The sequence below is a fragment of the Hemitrygon akajei genome, chromosome 18 (genome assembly GCF_048418815.1).
Source record: "Hemitrygon akajei chromosome 18, sHemAka1.3, whole genome shotgun sequence".
Taxonomy (NCBI): domain Eukaryota; kingdom Metazoa; phylum Chordata; class Chondrichthyes; order Myliobatiformes; family Dasyatidae; genus Hemitrygon; species Hemitrygon akajei.
This window is the reverse complement of record NC_133141.1, coordinates 39,938,650-39,960,375: the sequence shown is the minus strand read 5'-3', so window position 1 is coordinate 39,960,375 and position 21,726 is coordinate 39,938,650. Positions and strand designations below refer to the sequence as shown.

Here is a 21,726-nt window from a genome sequence, read left to right as displayed (position 1 = left end):
CAGCAGACAGAAGCTTCCGTGAGGTACAGCTTTCTCTAGCTGCCCAAAATGACTTGGTTACATCACTTCTTTAAGTCCCTGTGCTTGCACGAATGCACAGCAAGTGAGATAACAGTTCAGAAGCAAATGAGAGAAAGCACTTGTGACAGTGGGCAATGAGACCTGCTCTCCGCCTCTTGGCTCAGAGTTCCGTCTGCAACCATCAGCTGGGACCTGGCTCAGATCACACACATACACAAGACAGAGTCAACCTAAATAACGTGCACGTAGACGCCACAGCGATCTCACCCTCTCAAACGTTTGTCCATTGTACACTTCACACCTTAGAATGTGAGAGGTTTTCCCTACAGCAAAGGAGGCTGAGGGGTGACATTATAGAAATATATAAAATCAAGATGTGGATGGTCACCGTCTTTTCTCCTGGGGTAGAAGTGTGTAAAATTAAAGAGCACAGATTTAAAGCGATTTGGAAAATGTTTAAAAAGGGAGTAAGGGCTACGTTTTTTAAACAGAAAGGGTGGTGGGTATATGAATGAGCTGCCAGGGTGGGCATCATAGTCAGCATAGACTCATTGGGTCAAAGGGTGAGCATCAGTGACTTGACAATCACTTCCCGGCAAACAAAACTAATTTCACTTCCCAGCTCCTAATGTATATTCCTGCTCTTCCAAGTATTTCCAGCCTACATTGAGGCTTCCTGCTTCCTATTGTCCTCTGGGTGAAAAAATTTCTTCTCAGTGCCCCTCTATTCATTTTGTCAGTTGTATTAAATCAAAAACCTTCTAGTTAATCTCCACTGTGCTAAAGGAAATAGGCATCTTCCATCCCTGCATCTGCTAAATCTCTACTAGTCTTCCTCTGTTACAGTCCCAGCCAAATTAATATCAGTCAAGGCCAACTAGACAAGATTGAAAGCTAGAAAATGGTGCAGTATGTAGCAGTTAGCATAATTGCTTTACTGCACCAGTGATCACTGATCAGGGTTCGATTCAGGTCGCTGTCTGTAAGGAATCTGCATGTTCTCCCTTTGACTGCATGGGTGCTCTGGTTTCTTCCCACAGTCCAAAGACTTATAGTCAGGGTTAATAAGTTGTGGCAATGCTACGTTGACGCTGGAAGTGTGGTGACACTTGCGAGCTGCCCTCAGCACAATCCTCACCGATTTGATTTGACACAAGTCACGCATTTCACTGTGTGTTTTAATGCACATGTATATTTCAATGTGACAAATAAAATAATCTTTTTTTAAAAAATCAATGAAGCTTAAAGAGAGAGCAAAGTTGCAATGCAAGGAGCCGAAATTACTTCTTTGGAGGGAAAAATATTAATAGGTTACATTCACTAAGTCAAAATAGAGCAAAGTTGAGACGTGAGAGACTGTAGATGCTGGAATCTGGAGCAACAAACAATTTGCTATAGGAACTACGGTAACTAGGTAGGTCAGGCAGCATCTGTGGGAGGGAAGTTGGCAAGTCAATGTTTTGAATCAAGATCTTTCATCAGCCCATTTCCCCCCATAGATGCTGCCTGACCCGCTGAGATCCCCCAGCGCTTTGTGTGTTGTTCAAAATAAGAAGCATTCGTGTGATTGCAACCTGCTGTTGGAAGGACACTTCAAACAAAGTTTTGGGTCAAGTGTGAGGAAAATGGGGAGGCAGGCTGAACGTAGGACAAAGTAGGTTACTCATGGCTGCTCGGTCAGTTCATTAGAACATAGAACAGTACAGGCCATTTGGCCCATTATGTTGTGCTGACCTTTTAACCTACTCTATGATCAATCTAGATTTGATTGTAACAACAAATTCACATTCTGTAGTAAACTTTCACCTCTATCAAGTGCCTATCAATCTCTACCTTATAAATATTGACAGACCATGCTTCCACCTCCCTGTGAGGATGTTTCTAAACTTCATGACCCTCCGAGAGAACACATTTCATCTAATCTGTCTTAAACAACTGACCCCTTTACTTTTAAAGTAACCTTAGTTCGTGATTCCCCCACATGAAGAAACATCCTGTATACTTCAACCCTATTAGGGAACTCCTAATACCTCAATTGAGAGCTGAGGAGATACTACAGGAAATGATGATGAGGTAAAAGGTCAGTCTTGATCTTAAGGAAAGGCTGAATGACTTGCCCCTGCTCTTTTCTTAAAACGAGGATGAGGTGAAATGTTTTCACTGAGGGCTGTGAGTTGCTGGAACTGCCTCAAATCACAATGGAAGCAGAGTATTTCAATATTTTTAATAATTTATTCCAATAGGATGGTAGCGCACTCAGACACAGTGGTTTCTAAGGAGTCAACCAAAGGTGTTATTGTCTTTTTTAAATGTATTTTTTATGATTGCACGACCCTGCAGGACATTAAGAATTTAAAGTACTGAAGCTCTACCCCATCAACAAGTTGCTCATTGGCAGAGAAACTGAAGGAGCTGGACTTGGTGCGGATCGTGATGCTGCCTGCGACGGAGAGGCATATGTGCGCGAAGGAGGTGTGCAGTCTAACAGCGAGTGATCATTTTAGTTGCTTTTCTTGCAATCGCAAGACCCTGTTGGTCATTGGTGGTGTGGAATGCTGCAAGCCCAATTCACTGGTTTATTGGCGAACTGCAGGGGGTGGGTTGCGTGGGAGCAGCGTGGCCTCAACCATCGCGCGGACTAGGCCTCTGCGGAGCGCCGCAGACTGTGTGGCGCAGTGCCTATACTAGATTTGGCGCTGCTCTCTAGTATTCACTCGGCAGAAGGTAAGCTGTATTGTGTTCGTCTGCAGACTGCTGCAACATTCATGGACTTAGGGACTTGGACTACATTTTTTTTGTGTGACTGTACTTTACTGATATCTTATATGTGCTCTATATGACTATTGGTAGAGTGTTTTGCACCTTGGCCCCAGATTAACACTGTTTGGCTGTATTCATGGGTATTCATGTATGGTTAAATGACAATTAAACTTAAACTTAAGCCAGAGGTAGAGAGATTTCTCATCAGCAGTAGTGTGCAAATTACTAGGGTAAAGAGTAGTTTGCAGTTGACCTTACAAATCAGTCACAATCTTATTAGATGGGGTTGGGAGAGGGGCAAGCCTACTCCTGCTCTTAACTCATACTCCAAATCATTGGACAACTTGTCTATTCCAGGTTGCGTTGGTATAATCCACTTTCCTGAACTACTTTCCAGCTTTTAACATCCTCCATTTAAATAAGGAGACTAATATTGTTCCCAGTACTGCGGGTACAGTCTCACCAATGCCCTCATAACTGAAGCACAAGTTCCCTACCTTTGTGTTCAATTCCCTTTGCAATCAGCAATAACATTCTGAGCACTTTCCTAATTACTTGCTGTGACTGCATTTTAGCTTTCTGCAAATTGTGCACAAGGATACTCAGACAGCTCTGCAATCCCTCACCAATTAGATAATGCGCATTTTTAAAATAAAAAGTCCTGAGAAGCTAACCTGGTCCCAACACGTTGATGCAGCTACAAAGGAGGCAGGTCAGTGGCTATATTTCATTAGGAGTTTGAGGAGATTTGGTTTGTCACCTAAAACGCTCAGACACTTCTACAGATGTACCGTGGAGAGCATTCTGACTGGCTCCATCACCGTCTGGTATTGGTGGGGTGGGTGGGGGGGGGGGGGAGCTACTGCACAGGATCAGAGTAAGCTGCAGGAGGTTGTAAAATTAGTCAGCTGCATCATGGATACTGGCCTTCGTGGCATCCAAGATATCGACAAGGAGCGGTGCCTCAGAAAGGCGCCGTCCATCATTAAGGACCCCCACCACCCAGGACATGCCCTCTTCTCATTGTTACTGTCAGGAAGAATCCTGAACGCACACACTCAGTGATTCAGGAACAGCTTCTTCCCCTCGGCCATCTGGTTTCTAAATGGACATTGAACCGATGAATAGCACCTCCCTACTTTTTTTAAAAATTTCTGTTTTTGCACTATTTATTTTAACTAATTAATATACACATATATAATTGCTGTAATTCCATTTTTTTCTATATTTACCACGTATTACGTTGTATTACTGCTGCAAAGTTAATAAATTTCACGACGCACTGGTGATATTAAACCTGATTCTGATTCTGAGACTGCAGACAGACTCAAAGTGCTGGAGGAACTCGGCAGGTCAGGCAGCATCTTTGGAGGGGAATAAACAGTCGACATTCTGGATCAAGACTCTTCATCAACATCAGCTTGAACACAGAACAGTACGGGCTCTTCGGCCCACAAGGTTATGCCAACCCTTTAAGTTGAAAGCTCTCGACTGGAAACATCGACTGTTCACTTCCCTCCTTAGATGCTGCTGAGTTCCTGAAGCATCTTGAGTGTTCCTCCTGCCAAAGTAGGGCTGAAATGTGAGGGAAAACGTGAAACGATCCATTTACCAGATCCTTGCCCTGCCACATGCATTGAGCAGTTCTATCAAACCATTAATAACTCACCGCTGCTGACAGTAACAGGCAGTGCAAGTGGTATTGTACATAAAACTTATTGTTCCACCTGGGAGAATGCAAACATTAAAAACCATACATGTTGCAAGCGGACACTGGAGTGCTGAGAGAATCAGGAGGCAATCCATAGAACAGAGGAAAGCGCAGTTCTGCTTTGCTGGCCCCGCGGGGGATTTCCACATGATGCAGACTCTTCATACAATGGTGTGTAAGGCCTGATCCTGTTACAAGCAGACTCACACCTCAACATTCAGCTCAGCCCAAACCCCTCCCCCGATATTCATGAGCACGGCCTCCACACAGCTCCCTGGATGGTGGCCAAGAATGACTAATAGACCTCTCCCCCACATAATCATGTTACAGCTGTACAAGATGCTGGGAAGACAACACAAGGCGTATTGTGTGTAGTTCTGGTCACCTGGGTATAGGAAGATAGAATCAAAGAGCACTACAACACAGAAACACTTTGGCCTATCTAGTCCACACCAAACTATTGATCTGCCTAGTCCCATCAACTCTCACCTGAACCATAGCCCTCCATACCCCTCCCATCCATGTACCTATCCAAATTTTTTTTAAATGTTGATATCAAACCCACATCCACCGCTTGCTCTTCCACACTCTCACCACCCTCGGAGTAAAGAAGTTCCCCATCATGTTTCCCTTAAACATTTCACCTTTAACCTATGACCTCTAGTTCTAGTCCCACACAACCTCAGTGGAAAAAGCCTGCTTGCATTTACCCTATCTATATCCCTCACAATTTTATATACCTCTATCAAATCTCCCCTCATTCTCCTATGCTCCAGGGGGAAAAAGTCCTACCCTATTCAACCTTTCCTTCTAACTCAGATGTTCAAGTCCTGGCAACATCCTTATAAATTTTCTCTGTACTCTTTCAATCTTATTGATATCTTTCCTAAGATCTAGGACATCGTTTTTAGGATGTCAAAATGGTGCAGAAAGATCTATGAGAACGTTAGCTTGAGCTATAATAGAAATGGATAGGCTGGGGCTTCCCTGGAGCATAGGTGTCTCAGGGGTGACCTTATAGAGAATTATAAAACCATGAACTGCATAGATAAGGTAAATGGTTGCAGAACTTTCCCCAGGGTAGGGGGTTCTAAAACTAGGGGGCATTTGTTTAAGGTGAAAGGAGAAAGATTTAAAAGGAGCCCTTTTTCCAGAGAGTGGATGGAGGGTATATAGAACGAGTTGCCAAAGAAAGTGGTGAAGGCAGGTACAATTACAACAGTAAAATGTTTAGATAGGAATGTGGATAGGAAAGGTTTAGAGGAAGATGGGAAAAATGCTGGGAAATGGGACTAACTCAGGTAGGCAACTTAGTCAGCATGAATGAGTTGGGTCAAAGGACCTGCTTGCATGCTGTATAATTCTATAACCCACTAAGACCACCTGGTGGCACCTTGGCTGGTTCCCTGCCAATTTTTTTATTCTGCATCTTTGGACAGACACAAACTCTTTCTCCCCAGCTTTACGTCCAATACCACTTCCGTGGTTCATTAGTCAGTTGCCAACACCTCTTTTTAAGAGACTGCCAACACTGCGCAGCACACATGTAGCAGGGCAACTGATGCCAATCCCACTCAAAAGCACACACAAGCATTTTAAACAGTGACAAACTTTCCCCCTGCAGCCACTCAACACAAGAGAGGAACACAACCACACAGATGCAGAGAACCACACAGTAAAGTGGACTCAGTTAAAATCTTTGCAGTTGATGAGAATAACATATGATAAAGAACGTCAATTAGCATGGCTTTTCTGTAGCAAATTAGTGTTAAGTGGTCTGTAAGTTTTGGGGTGGGGATTAGAGGGAGAACCAGACACTGAGTGAACAAGCTCAGCACATCATGGAAACCAGCCTCCCCTCTACGGGCCCTGACTACACTTCACGCTGCCTCAGTAAAGCATCCAGCATCATCAAAGACCCCTCCCACCCCAGACATTCTCCCGTCTCCTCTCTCCCATCGGGCAGAAGATACAAAAGCCTGAAAGCACATGCCACCAGGCTCAAGGAGAGCTGTCATAAGACTATTAAATAGTTCCTGACTGCAATAAGTTGGACTCTTGACCTCACAATCCACCACATTATGAACTTGAACTCTACTTTCTCTGCATCTGTTATACTTTATTCTTCATTTTTATTGTTTTACCTTGTTCTACCAGATTGAACTGTGATCTGTAGGAACAGTTTGCAAGACAAGCTTTTCACTGCATCTCGGTACATGCGACAATAATAAACCAATTCCAAACCAGTTTACCATTAAGTGACAAGGTGGGGTTTGAGGAGGTATATGTTGAGCTGGAAGTCTGCACCAGAGGTGGAAAAAAGGGATAAGGTGCAGCAGGCTCAAAAGAAGTGGAGGTGGGGAGGGGGTCTTGACAGTAATCGACAAGCAGAGGGCTTCGGAAATGGATCCAGAAACCAACATCTGTCAGAGTAGATGATTCATCACATTGTTACCACACAAGTTGATGGGGTCGTTAAGAAGACATATGGTGTGTTGGCCTTCATCAATTAGTTGGGCGACTGAGTTCAAGTGCCGCTAAGTAATGTTGCAGCTTCCTAAAATTCTGGTTAGACCACACTTGGAATATTGTGTTCAGTTCTGGTTGCCTCATTATAGAAAGGATGTGGAACCTTTAGAGAGAGTGCAGAGGAGGTTTACCAGGATGCTGCCTGGATTAGAGAGCATGTCTTATGAGGAAAGGTTGAGTGAGTTAGGTCTTTTCTCTTTGGACGGAAGATGAGAGATAACTTGATAGAGGTCATAGATAGATGACTAAAGGCATAAATAGACTGGACAACCAGCTCCTTTATCCTAGGGCAGCTATAGCTAATACAAAAAGGCATAATTTTAAGGTGGTTGGAAGATAGAATGGGGGGGATGTCAGAGGTAGGTTTTTTAAAACACAGGGAGTGCTAAGTTCATGGAGTGCACCGTGAGGGGTGGCAGTAGAGGCAGATACATTAGGGACATTTAAGACTCTCTTAGATAAGCACATGGATCAAAGAAAAACAGAGGGCTATGTAGTGAGCAAAGCGTTAGATTGATTTTCAAGTAGGTTAAAATTTTGGGACAACATCGTGGACCAAAGGCTTGTACTGTTCTAATATCCACAATGTCCCTCCTCCCAACCAAAATTGATGCTAATAATAATAAAACTGCAGATGCCGAAAATCTGAAATAAAAACAGAAAATGCTGTAACATGGATCTAAAATGTTTAACTCCACATTTCTTTCCACAATGCCAGGTTGAGCTCAGGCAATATTTACATTCATTTAATGGTAACACACCATTTACCGTTACAAAGAGAAACATTACATGATTGCGAGCAGCAAGAACAAGTTGGCATAAATGAGATGAGGGACTGACTGGGATGATGCAAATATAGCTCAGGAACTTTGAAGGACAAGCCAGCCCTGGGAGAGATGAAGATACACGAGACAGCAGAAGCCGGGATCTGGAGCAACGCGCAAAACATTGTAGGGACTCAAAGAGTAAGGCAGCATCTGAGGAGGGAAAAAGACGGACGATGATTTAGGTCCAGAACCAGACGAACGGCCTTGATCCAAAGCATCGCCCACTCATTTCCCTATACAAATGCTGCCTGAGCCGCTGAGGTCCTCCGATGTTTTGTCTGCGAGAGATGGAAGATGAGCTGTTTCAGTGGCAGAAGTATAGAAGGAACAAAGAATTGAACACAATTGTCTCAAAATGTACACTTTGATACAGAAACCATTCTGTCACGTTACAAATACAGCACAGTGTTTCATACTCAATGGGTACAAGAGAAGGACAGCAGTGAACGTCGATGCCGGAACTCTCTACCTAACGGCTCAGAGGGAGAACCTTCAGCACATCAACAGCAATAGTTCATAAAGGCCGCTCACCTCTACCCTCTCAGGGGTGAGAACAGATCAGTATCAGATGCTGCTCTTGTCATTATCAATCGATGATTATATTAAAAATAAAAGCTATGAGACAAGCTCTCGATCAGGCTAGTATGTCAGAATCAGAATCAGGTTTATTATCACTTACATACACTCAGTAGCCACTTTATCAGGTAGACCCAATAACGTGGCTAATGAGTGTATGTCTGTGGTTTTTTGCTTCTGTCGTACCACTTCAAGTTATGACATGTTGTTTATTTAGAGACGCTTTTCTGCACAATACTGTTGTAATGTGTGGTTATTTGAGTTACTGTTGCCTTCCTATCAGTTTGAACCGGTCTGGCCATTCTCCTCTGACCCCTCTCATTAACAAGGCATTTTCAGCCACAGAACTGCCGCTCACTGGATATTTTTTGCTTTTTGCGCCATTCTCTGTACGCTGTAGAGACTGTTATGCGCGAAATTCCCAGAAGATGAGCAGTTTCGAGATACGCAAACCACCCCATCTGGCACCAACAGCCATTCCACGGTCAAAATCACATTTCTTCCCCATTCTTATTTTTGAACAGAAGCTCTTGACCATGTCTGCATGCTTTTATGCATTGAGTTGCTGCCACATGATTGGCTGATTAGATATTTGCATTAATGAGCAGGTGTACAGGTGTACCTAATAAAGTGGCCACTGAGTGTATATTGTGAAATTGGTATTAGTTTATTATTGTCACATGTACTGAAATACAATGAAAAGCTTGTCCTGCAAACTGTTCATACAGATCAAATCATTACACAGTACATTGAGCCAGAATAAGGTAAAACAATAACAGTGCAGTGTAAAAAATTTATTTTGCAGCAGTATTACAGTCCAATACATAAAAAACTACTATAGTTATAATTAACTATACAAACAATTGGTAAACACAGCACCAGCTTCTCACTTAAAACAGGGAAGGAACAATAAATACACTCAGCTAACTTCATCCAGGTAACAAGACCGGAAGAAAGCATTGATGCCAGCTGCAATATAAACCACAAACTCATGGCATTCTGAGCCACAAATCTTTTATTATCTTTTAAATCACCATTTCCCGACACATATCATAATCAAGGGCCTTTTATTTCGCAAAAAGAGGAAATCATTAGCTGCTCTTTCAACATGTATCATTTATCACAAACTCCAACCCCGACCCCAACCTCCAGAACAGTGGAAGGGCTTCAAACAATATTCACAAGATGCACTTCCCCTCTCCCCCACCATGCCCCTCCTCCCAATCTCCAACCAGAACCGATGTGTTGATAAAACTCAAAGAGAAACTGCAGATGCTGAAAATCTGAAATAAAAATAAGAAATGCTGGAAGCACTTATTTGGCAGCACTTTTGTGCTAACAATGTTTAACTCTATTTCTTTCCACCAAACCAATGCCAAGTTGGGCTCAGGCTCATTAACATTATTTAAGAGAAAACAATACACGGTCAAGAATGCATTGTGATCCCTGAGAGCTGATTGAGTACAAATTGGCTCTGGGGGTTTCCTAAATGCTGAAAAGGAAGCTGTAAAGATTTAAGGACTTTACCAGGACTAGGGCAATTGGGTTATAAGGCTGAGGCTGGTTTCCCTGAAGCATAGAAGGCTTGAGAGGTGAACTTACAGAGATTTGTAAAATGAGGAGTGAAACATGGAAGGCCGCAGTCTTTTTCTCCGAGGTTGGGGAGTTTAATACTACAGAACACAGATTTTACATGGAGGGGGAAAGATTTAAAGGGGATGTCAGGGGCAACTTTTTCAGTTTGGTGGATATGTGGAGCAAGCTGCTAGAGGGAGTGGTAGAAGTGGGTGCAATTAGAATGTGGATACAATTAGAAGTGGATACAATTACAAAAGACATTTTGTAAGATACATGGTTAGAAAGAGTTCAGGCAACAAATGCAGACAAACGAGGTTAGCTCAGGTAGATAAATTGGTTGGTATGGATGTGTTGAGCTGGAGGGCCTGTTTCCCTGCTGTATAACACTCTGACCCCAAATCCAACTGTGACCACAACTACTTTATTAGCTACAGTCCTGTAAAAGAGGTTGAAGGGGAAGTGTGAGGAATACAAAATTCTGGAGGAACTCTGCAAGTCAGGCAGCTTCTATGGGGAGGGGGGGTTGGGTGTGGGGGGAGGAGGGTAGAACAAACAGTCGACATTTTGGACCAAGCCCTTCATCGGGCAGGGGACTGTATTTGCTTTTGTTTTGGTTTCAAGGAAGGAAAGTCCATCGCAACAAAAAGCAATCAGGAATTCAAGCAACTTCAGGTGGGGCCCATGAGAAAGAGAGAAAAAGAAGTGGAGGCATTACCACTTTAAATGTTAGGAACGCTTTCCCTGAACTGAGAAGAAAGAGAAACATGGGGGGGGGGGAAGAAACTGGGATCCGATCTGTGCTCCCTCCCCCATCCTGAACATCTGGCAAAGGCGGAGGGAATGACGGCACTGGGTTTGGGGAGCGCCCGAGGGTGCGGAGCCGGGCCGGCAGCGGTGCTTACCTTGGCCGAAGCGGTGGCGGAATACTAGCGGACGCTGCTCCGAGTGTTGACCGGGGTTCGCTGCACCGGTGGAGCCCGGGACACAGGCGGAGGGAAGGGCTGTTGTGGGGAGGGTGGGGGAGGGTGGTGCTGGTGTGATGGGAGGGTGGGTGGTAGGGGAGAGGGTTGGAATGCAACAACAAGAAGACGTGGGTCGGTTTCCAAAATAAAGGGTGAAAGGGAAAAAAATAACCCAACACGGCAAAATAAGATTGAGAGCGGCAGCGAATAATGGCGCCAGTGAGGAGAGTGTGTCTGTAATCTCTTTCCCCACCCTGGTGCTGGCTCCCTCTGAGGGTGGGGAGCTGGGTCACACTGCAGGCGTTTAAGGTGGTCCGTGCAAAAAAAATCAGAAGGCAGACAAAACCCAGTCAACACCTCCTCAAAGGGTGATTATACTCGATACTATACTCCCAAACCATATCAAAATAATCGGAATTAAATTTTGATTATTTATTTGTTAGTTGTGTCTTTACCCGAATTGCTGTCAAAAATATGTACAGATGCCTAACGTTGCGATATTCCGAGGTCTCTTTAAATAATTTGAAATATTTTGTTAGTTATACATTTTATATTTTTTACAATGTAATGGACCTGTGAATTTTGGACAGTCCATAAAGGGTGCTGGGTTAAAAAGAAAGATCTGTATTTACATAACTCCTTTTACATGTTTTTTCAGCTGTTTTAGTGGTTAAAGTAGTGTTGTAGTGCAGCCTCTTGTAACATAGCAAACAATGCAGCTGATTTAGCACACAGCAAGATCCCAGAAATAGCAATGCATTAGTGACTAAATAAATTGATTTTGAATCCATAGACCCTGTCTGCACTTCTGCTGCCTCTGTAAAGCAGCCTGTATTATCAAATGGGTCAAATGGCCTAGTTCTGATCATATATCTTATGGTCAAAGACCCCACCCATACCAAGCATCTGCTCTTCTTCCCCACCCACCCCAGTTGGGAAGATACAAAAATCTGAAGGCATGTACCACCAGGCTTAAGGACAGATACTATTCTGTTGCTATAAGACTATTGAATGGTTCCCTAGTACAATAAGATAGAATCTTGACTTACACCTTATTGCCCACCTGCACTGCTTTTTTTGGTAACTGGAACACTTTATTCTGCACTCTCTTAGTGGGTTACCTTGTACTACCTCAATGACCTGTTGTAATTGATTGATCTGCAAGACAAGTTTTTCATTGTGCTTCAGTGCATGTGACAAAACCCAATTTTACCAATTTTGTCCAAGGTACCAAGGTAAAGTTTCTAGAATGTACCATGGAAGCACAGACTGAACTTTGGTGTGATATCTTGTCTGAAGGATAGCATCTCCAAGAGTCTAGTACTGTATTTGGGGACATCAGCCTTGATCTTGTGTGCAGAGCTCTGGAATGGGATTTGAATGGACAACTGAATTGAGTGGGTTACTGTGCAATGGTTTCTCATAGCAAAAATCCTCTCAAGCAGAAACCCACTCTGTGGCTGGAGGCAGCAGGATCAACATTCTGACAGGACTTTGAGTGAGTTGGCTCCACTGAAGCTGAGCAACACACACAAAAAAACTGAAGGAACCCAGGAGGATAGGCAGCACCTATAGAGGGAAATGAACAATTGAGGTTTTTAGCCGAGACCTTTCATCAGGACTGGGAGGAGTGCAAGCTGGCTCCCCTTCCCCCTACCTTCCTATCCTGGCTTCTACCCCCTTCCATTCCAGTCCCAAAGAAGCGTCTCAGCCTGTAACATCAACTGTTCATTCTCCTCCATAGATGCTGCCTGACTTGCTAAGTTCTCTGGCATTTTGTGTGTGTTACTCAAGATTTCCAACATCTACAGAATCTTTTGTGTGACTGTTTGCCACTTCCCAAAACCGCTCACATGTTGTGAATGCAAGCAGGGTTTATATGGAATTCTAGCCAACTGAGATTTGTTTCTCAGAGGTACAGTCAGGTGGCAATTCCATGTGGGCACTGTAACAAACATCACCACTCCATTGATTAACAGCCTGGAAAGTCCTTCAGGCAACGGTGTGACAAGGTGTAGTGACTCGGGGAATAACCTTTCACAAATTATGAGTATGCTCTTGTTCAAAGGGGTGTGTGTGGGGGGGGGGGGGGTAGGGGGTAGGGGGTCTCAAGGTCAACCTGAACCCAAGGTGACTCACCTTCAAGGTTGTAGAGGAGAAAGAATCATGGGTAAAATGAGGTGGGGATTTCCTGGGACAATGTCTTTCAATTTTGCACCAGGTTTTCAAAAACAATTTACTGTCGTTCACTCCATACAACAGCTTTATTTTAGACATTAATTGACTTGGTATGTGCTTGCAATATTTTTGCCTTTGGTTAATGAATAATTTTCCTCAGTTAGAACCTTGGAATGAATTTAAAATCCTTCTGAAAATATGTCAGTAAAATATTGTTTAAATTTGTGTAAAATTCATTTATTTTGTAAGAAGTGGATTTTTGCTCTAATAAGGTGTAAAATAAGATACAAATCCAAGTTTATGAAGATATTTGACCAGATTAATATGATGCCTTCAAGTTTCATGGACCTCCTTAAGAACCTTTCCCCCCACCCCCTGAGTGATTTTGCATAGACTCAGAGATAGTGACGTGTTTCCCTAAGGCTGGGGGAGGAACAGAGTGAGCACAGACCCAGAGAGACAATCAGCCACAGACAATGTAAGCATGTCTGAGTTAGAGTGTCAGAGGCCGAGAGTGAGAAGGCAGAAATAGAGAGAATAAGAAACAGTAATCAAAATACAAAATTTGATGTTCAGGCACTCACAGAAATAGCTGTAAATTTCCATCAGACTCAGAAACAAGGACAGGAATGAATGTGTGTGTATGTTCTGATAATTATAAATATATATATATATATAGTGTGTGTTTGGGAGAGGCAGCATAGGCAGGCACATGAATCAGAAACAGTGTTCGAATTCACTGCTGATGAGCGCAGTTAGAGCTGGGGGAGGGGGTGGGTGGGGTGAGGGGGTTCAACAGAGAAGGACACTAAGAAGAGATGCAGCTTGTGGGAGAATAGAAAATGCAAAGTGTAAGCATGAGGGTTTGAGAGCACAGGACGAGGAAGTCATTTTTTTTCATCGGTACCCACTGCAGAGCAGATTGATATATATTGAAACAGACAAACGCTAGCAGTTAACTCGAACAGGAAGTAAAAACGAGCTAACAATGTTAACAGTATCTGTGGTAGGAGGGGCTGATTTGTCTCTCGTACTGAATTTGAAAGAAAAGGGTCTTAAAACTCCTTCATTTTACTGAATCCAGTTTGTAATATCTAATTAGTTATTTTAACTTTGTCGATTTTTGTTGCTAATTTCCTCTAGCTAGTTTACCCCAACTCTTTGAACCGAAGGAGGGAACCTTGTCTCACCCACCCCATCAATTGCAAACCACAAGGTACCACTGCACAGTTGACTTCTCTCTAAGCCAGACACAAGCACAGACTCATAATAAAGCATGTGTTTGAATATGAGTGACATTTAACCCAGGAATGAAAGTCAGGGATTGTGTAGCTGTGTTACCAAACACGAACAACACCGCCTTATAAGCCCCAAAGTATCATTGAAGCATGGAAACCGAAATGTAAACAAAAAAAGCCCAGAAAATGTTGGAAAACCGCAGCAGGTCAAGCAGCATCTATGGAGAGAAAAGCAAGGTTAATATTTGCAATGTGTCTTTAAGCAAGGACACTGTTCCCTTTCTGTCTTGTATGTTCATATTTGCTACTAAGCAAGAGAATCATGTGGTATGTCTATTTTGCAACAATGTTCCTGAAGTGATGTGGATAACTTCATTCGCCACTATGAACTGATTTCACTACCTACAGGCTCACTCTTAGGGAGTCTTTAACAACTCATGTTCTCAGTATTTTTTAATACTCGGTGGCCACTTTATTAGGTACACTGAATAATGCAAATATCTAATCAGCCAATCATGTGGTCCAATGCATAAAAGCATGCAGACATGGTCAAGAGATTCAGTTCTTGTTCAGACTAAACATCACAATGGAGAAGAAATGCGATCTAAGTGACTTTGACTGTGGAATGATTGTTGGTGCCAGACAGGGTGGTTTGAGTATCTCAGAAACTGCTGCTCTGAGATTTTCATGCACAGCAGTCTCTAGAGATTACAGAGAATGGTGTGAAAAACAACAAACATCCAGTGAGGGGCAGTTCTGTGGGCAAAAACACCTTGTTAATGAGAGAGGTCAGAGGTGAAAGGCTGGACTGGTTCAAGCTGACAGGAAGGTGACAGTAACACAAATAACCACACGTTACAACACTGGTGTGTAAAAGAGCATCTCTGAACACACAGTATATCAAACCTTGAAGAAGATAAGCTACATCCGCAGAAGACCACGAACATACACTCAGTGGCCACTTTATTGGGTACTTCCACAGTTTGTGTTTTGCACGTTGGTTGTTTGTCAGTCTTTGTTTACAGTTTTTCATAAATTCTATTGTATTTCTTTTTTCCTGTGAATGCCTGCAAGAATATGAATCTCAAAGTAGTGAATGGTAACACAGATAATAAATTTACTTTGAACTCTAATAAAAGTTTGTCAAAGTCTGGAAGTTCAGTCTGCTTAAAGTCTAAATGCATAAATACAGTAGTTTAAGTGCTGTCCCTTGTAAATTAACCATTGCTGCTGTACTACGGATCATGCAGTTGTAAACACATTATAACTTGGTGTGAAGAGTGATAGCTATCTTCAGCATTGATGAAAGACATTGGTAAGTTTCTGTATGGTGGCCTTTATCTGAGCTTGAAGCACCAAAGGTGACTTCTTGTTGCCTCCTGTAACCACTTGCCTGGCATCACATTTGTTGGCAGCTACTGATGAAAACGCCTGGCACAAGAAGCCACAGTGGTCGGGGGGCAGCACTGACTTACCACTTGTCGGCTGCACACACTGTCTTCAGTCATGTCGTTGCTGTAGAGGGAAGGCAGGTGCAATATTAGCTCAAGCTTTTTATTATTTCAACTGTATACATGTATACTGCCAAAAGAAACAATGTTCCTCCAGACCAACACAATGTATATAACTCACACAAAACATAAAGTAACATTACCACAAATGAATCAGCATTTTGTGTGTGTTGTTGTCAGCAAATAATGAGCATTTACGTCACAAGTTAAACAGTAATTAGTACAGTATAACACTACTGGTGCTTCGAATGTGGTGAGACCTGGGTGGTGACAGGGAGTTCAGTAGTCTCAGGGCCTGGGGGAAGAAACTGTTTCCCATCCTAACAGTCCTTGTCTTAATACTATGATACTTCCAGCCTGATGGTATGGGATAGAAGAGATTGTTGGAAGGATGGGAGGGATTATTGACAATGCTAAGGGCCCCGGTAAGTATCGCAGATGGGTAGAAGAGAGACCCCGAAGATCCTCTCAGCAGTCTTCACAATCCTTTGTGGGGTCTTGCAGTCAGCATTCATTTCCTGAGGACTAGAATATAAGAGCAAGGATGTAATGCTGAGGCTTTATAAGGCATTGGTCAGACCTCATTTGGAGAATTGTGAGCAGTTTTGGGCCCCATATCTAAGAAAATATGTGCTTGCATTGGAGAGGATCCAGAAGATTTTACAAGAATGATCCCAAGAATGAAAGGGTTAATGTATGAGGAGTGCTTTAATGGCCTGTACTCAATGAAGTTTGGAAGAATGAAAGAGAATCTCATTGAAACCCACTGAATATTGAAATGCAAAGATGTTGTCATAGAGAGGATCTGTCCAATCGTGAAAGAGTCTAGGACCAGAGGGTACAGCCTCAGAATAGAACAGCACCCCTCTAGAACGGAGATGAGAAGGAATTTCTTTAGCCAGAGGATGTTGAATCTGTGGAACTCATTGCCACAGACAGCTGTGGAGGCCAAGTCATAGGGTATATAATGGTCATGCCTGTCATTAAGGTTGACAGGTACTTAATTAGTCAGGGCATCAATGGTTGTGGGGAAAAGACAGGAGAATGAGGTTGAGAGGGAAACTAAATCAGCCATGATGAAATGGTGGAGCATACTCAATGTGCCAAATGGCCTAATTCTGCTCCTATGTACTATGGTCTTAAAATGGCTTCCCCGACCCGGCTGTGTCAGAAACCACAGCATGCATTAGTAACCAGCTCGCTGGTAGAAAAATGGGCCAAGTCAAATCAAAGTATGGTGAGCTACCTGTACAATGAGTGGAGTGTAACAGAATGACGGATGAACCTATAAAAGTGTAGAAAATCAAGATGTGTACAGGTAGGGTGAATGCATACAGTCTTTTTCCTAGGCTTGGGGAATCAAGAAGTAGAGAGCACAGGTTAAGGTGAGAGGGGAAAGATTTAATAGGAGCCTGGGGGAGGAGGGGTAGGGAAGTGTTTCACCCAGAAGGTGGTTCAGGAAAGTACATTAACAACATTTAAAATACACTTGACAGGTGCATGGGTAGGAAAGGTTTAGACTCTAAACCAGAGAGTTTTGGGCCAATTGCAAGCAAATGGGATGAGCTGAGATGGGCATCTTGGTCAGGATGGAATCTTTGGGCTGAAGAGCCTGTTTCCGCGCTGTATGACTCAATGATGTGGTTTGAACCAATACAGGGCTTCTTCCTAGGCAGAACCTCAGGATAGAGGTGACAGTTTGCAGAATAGTTCTATGAGTTTCGAGGTGGGGACCCCTCCTCCACAACCAGTTCCCCTCCACCACCCTCCTTCGTCTGGCAGAACAGGTCCTCACCCTCAACAATTTCTCCTTTTGCTCCTCTCACTTTCTCCAAACTCAAGGGGTAGGCATGGGCCCCAGCAATCCCTGCCTTTTCATTGGCTATATGGAGTAGTCCATGTTCCAAGCCTTTCCCAGTAATGCTCCCCAATTCTTGCTGCACTATGTTGATGACTGCATTGGTGCTGCTTCATGCACCTGTGCTGAGCTCATCAATTTCATCAACTTTGCCTCCAGTTTTCACCTTGCCCTTAAATTCACTTCGTACGTTACTGACCTCTTTCTTCATTTACTCAATCTCTCTGTCTCCAACTCTGGAGACAAACTGTCAACTGACATCTTTTATAAACCTACTGATTCTCACAACCATTTTGACTACACCTCTTCCCACCCTGTCTGTGGTAAAAAATGCTATTTCCTTTTCTCTGTTCCTTCATCTCTGCTGCACCTGTTCCCAGGATGAGGCTTTACTTTTCAGGACATCAGAGATGTCCTCGTTCTTTAAAGGGGCGGGTTTGGGACTGCTTCTTTTTATGTTGAATTTAGAAGAATGAGGGGGATCTCATTGAAACTTAACAAATGGTGAAAGGTCTTGATAGAGTGGATGTAGAGAGAGGATGTTTCCTGTAGTGGGAGAGTCCAGAACCAGAGGGCACAACCTTAGAATAGAAGGACATCGAGTTAGAATGGAGATCAGAAGGAATTTCTTTAGCCAGAGGGTGGTGAATCTGTGGAATTCTTTGCCACAGAGGGCTGTGGAAGCCGTATTTGGGTGTATTTAAGGCAGAGGTTGATAGATTCTTGATGAGTCAGAGCATGAAAGGTTATGGGGAGAAGGCAGGAGACAAGGGGGTTGAGAGAGAAATGGATCAGCCATGATGAAATGGCAGAGCAGGCGCGATGGGCAGAATGGCCCTTCCTGGTAATGCTCCCCATTCCTGATAAAGGGTCTTGACCCAAAACAGTGACTGTTTATTATTGCCAAAGACGCCACCTGACCTGCTGAGTTCCTCCAGCAATTTCTCTGTGTGTTTCTCTGGATTTCTGTGATCTTCAGAACCGCTTGTGTTTAAGTTAGGGAGGTGGTAGTGCTTTTCCTCAGCAGATTTTACTCAGCTTCTGCGTGCTACTGATTCAGGGATTTGAGATTCTCAATACCAATCAAATGTCCTTCTCAGCTGAGAGCATTCATGGGTGAGGGATTCTCAGGGAAGCTTTGTAACCTCTCACAATGACCTCATGGGAGTCTGCTGTTTCACATAACAACAATGCATCCTGCTCTCCAGAGCTGACCAAGTATAACTAGGGTCACAGCGCAGGGGTATTGGTCTGGGAGAGATGGCCCTTTTGTTGGTGGGGTTGGAGGATTTTACGGAAAGCGAGTTGGTAGTACATGTGTCAGAGGTGTACTGGAAGGTAGGGATCACTGCTGCCAATGGCCCACCAGCTTTGCGCTGAGTTGAAGATCTGGTTGTTCAAAGACTGTGGTTGCCAAATGGTCAAAGACTGTGCTGGTGAACTGGCAATGATAATGAATCCTATCATCAGTATCTGTCTTCATTCAGATTTGGTTCCCCAAGAATTAAGAAGTCATCTACACAAATGAAGCAGAGTGTAGCACATCAGATAGTGAATATGTCTGCCAATCATTTTAGGGACCTATGACAAAAGGCCAACTTTAACAGAGAAGGATTGGAGAAGACCACTTGAGATAGATCATAAGAGTATTCTTTACATTATCACTTCCTAGTCCCACTTTGGCATGGTGCTGGGAAGGTATGACAATATGCTTAAAGATACTTACACTCACATAACAGGGAAGAATGCACACTTAACAACACACACTCGGCCTTTTGGGCCGAGACGTCGACTGTACTCTTTTCCATAGATGCTGTCTGGCCCGCTGAGCTCTCCAGCATTTTGTGTGTGTTCCTCAGATTTCCAGCATCTGCAGATTTTCTCTTGTTTGAGAGTGCACACTTGGATGTGTGTAATTGGGAGGTGAGGGCTCATTGCGATGGAAGGGCCTGTTACTGTGCTGCATCTCTAAATAAATAAATATGTATTCATATTAGAGCAGATGCAAAGTTAATCTTCTGCAACCCAGACTAATCATGTATGTTGTACGGAGTCAAATTGAGAAGGAAATGAATAGGCTAGAATAAAGTGGGCTGCGTCAATGGTGGTCATGCCTTAGGCAAACAGAAAAGTGTGGTTGTCTGGAGATATCTGCGTTGCACTGAACTGAACTGTAGACAATGACTTGTGCACAGGATCAAAGGCATTCAGAAAACTCTGCTACGAAAATCTGAATTGCTGTCAGCAGACCCTACAAATACAGACAAACAGAGGGTTCTGCTCATACACACAGAGCCAAATCTTACAAGATTTTCTATGCTACCATCGATTAGCTCTAGCCAGAATTAAATCATTGTTGATGTAAGCAATTTTTGCATAGCATAAATGCAGAGGAAAATCTGATTTTGTGGGAAACGCTCAGGAACTTACACAACAAAACACAAAGTTACAGCAAAGCAGCAAGTAATGAAGTCCGACACTGACAGGCTACAAACTGTGATGAGAAAAGAAGACATTGTCACTGAAGTGTTAAAGCCTGAAGATGCCGCAGAGCTAAGATTAATAAAAGATTTACTTATCGATCCTTAAAGTGAAATGCATTGATGACCAGCACAGTCCGAGGATGTCCTGTGATGAAGAGTTGCCATGATTCTGGTGCCAACATAGCATGCCCAGAACTTACTGACCCAAATCTATAAGACCATAAGACATAGGAGCAGAATTTGGCCATTTGGTCCAACAGGTCACTCTGCCATTTCATCATCCATTTCCCTCTCAACCCCATTCTCCTGCCTTCTCCCTGTAACCTTTCACACACTGACTAATCAAGAACCTATCTACCTCCGTCTTAAATACACCCAATGTCTTAAATACAGCCGTCTGTGGCAACAAATTTCACCACCTCTGGCTAAAGAAATTCCACCCCATCTCTGTTCTAAATAGACGTCCCTCTATTCTGAGGCTGTGCCCTCTGGTCCTAGTCTCCCCCACTGTAAGAAACATCCTCTCCACATCCACTCTATCTAGACCTTTTAACTTTCAATACATTTCAATGAGCAGCCCCCCTTTATTCTTTTAAGTTCTGGTGAGTACAGGCCCAGAGTCATCAAATGCCCCTCGTACGATAAGCCTTTCATTCCTGGAATCATTTTTGTGAACTTCCTCTGAACTCTCTGCACTGTCAGCACATGCTTCTTAAAAAACTGCTCACAGTACTCCAAATGAAGCCTCACCAGCGTTATATCCAGCATTAAAACCATATGTCTTTGGAGTGTGGGAGGGAACTGGAGCACCTGGTTGAAATCCACGTGATCGCAGGGAGAATGTACAAACTCCTTACAGACAGCACCAGGAATTGAACCCTGATTGGTAATCGCTTGCACTGTAAAGCATTATCCTAGCTGTCACATGAATGTGCTGCCCTTTCTTGTAAAGAAACTCTAGTTTCTCTACTTTAGTAGTTTCTAGATAAGCTGCAGAATTACATGACATTTCTATCAGGTCTTGAAAGTTTCTTAAATTTTCTTCCCCCGGCTGTTAATCTGATCAACTATTCCAATTACACCCCACTCTTACCTCCCTGTCAATCACTCAATCACTGCATTGCACTATAACAACTCTCTAAACCAGAATAAGAATCAGAATAAGGTTTAAAATCACCGGTATATGCTGTGAAATTGGTTATTTTGCGGCAACAATACATTGCAATACATAATAATCAAACTACAAATTACAATAAGAAGTATATATTAAATATTAACTTAAGTGCAAAAAGAAAAAAATAGTAAGTTAGTGTGTATGGGTTCATTGTCACTTCAGAAATCACTTTTTATAATGCTGTTTACATTGTAAATACGTGCTGGTATTTATATACGTATTTATGTATATTTTATCCATAATTTAAACTTTAACTTTCTTTCTTATATAATTCTTCATTCTTTGTGATTGTTGAATGTTGTTGCATATCGTGCCAGCAT

General features: G+C 43.0%; 1 protein-coding gene across 2 annotated transcripts in view; it reads right to left on the bottom strand.

Annotated features, from left to right (window-relative positions):
• LOC140741344 (NGFI-A-binding protein 1-like) overlaps positions 1-11,344 on the bottom strand; it is a 64,550-nt gene extending 53,206 nt beyond the window's left edge. The window contains exon 1 of one of the 2 annotated variants that reach the window (XM_073071461.1): positions 10,905-11,344. The gene's annotated coding sequence lies outside the window, so the exon portion shown is untranslated. The remainder of the gene's footprint in view (positions 1-10,904) is intronic. The other variant, XM_073071462.1, reaches the window with a different exon arrangement.
• Between the last annotated feature and the right edge of the window lie 10,382 nt (positions 11,345-21,726).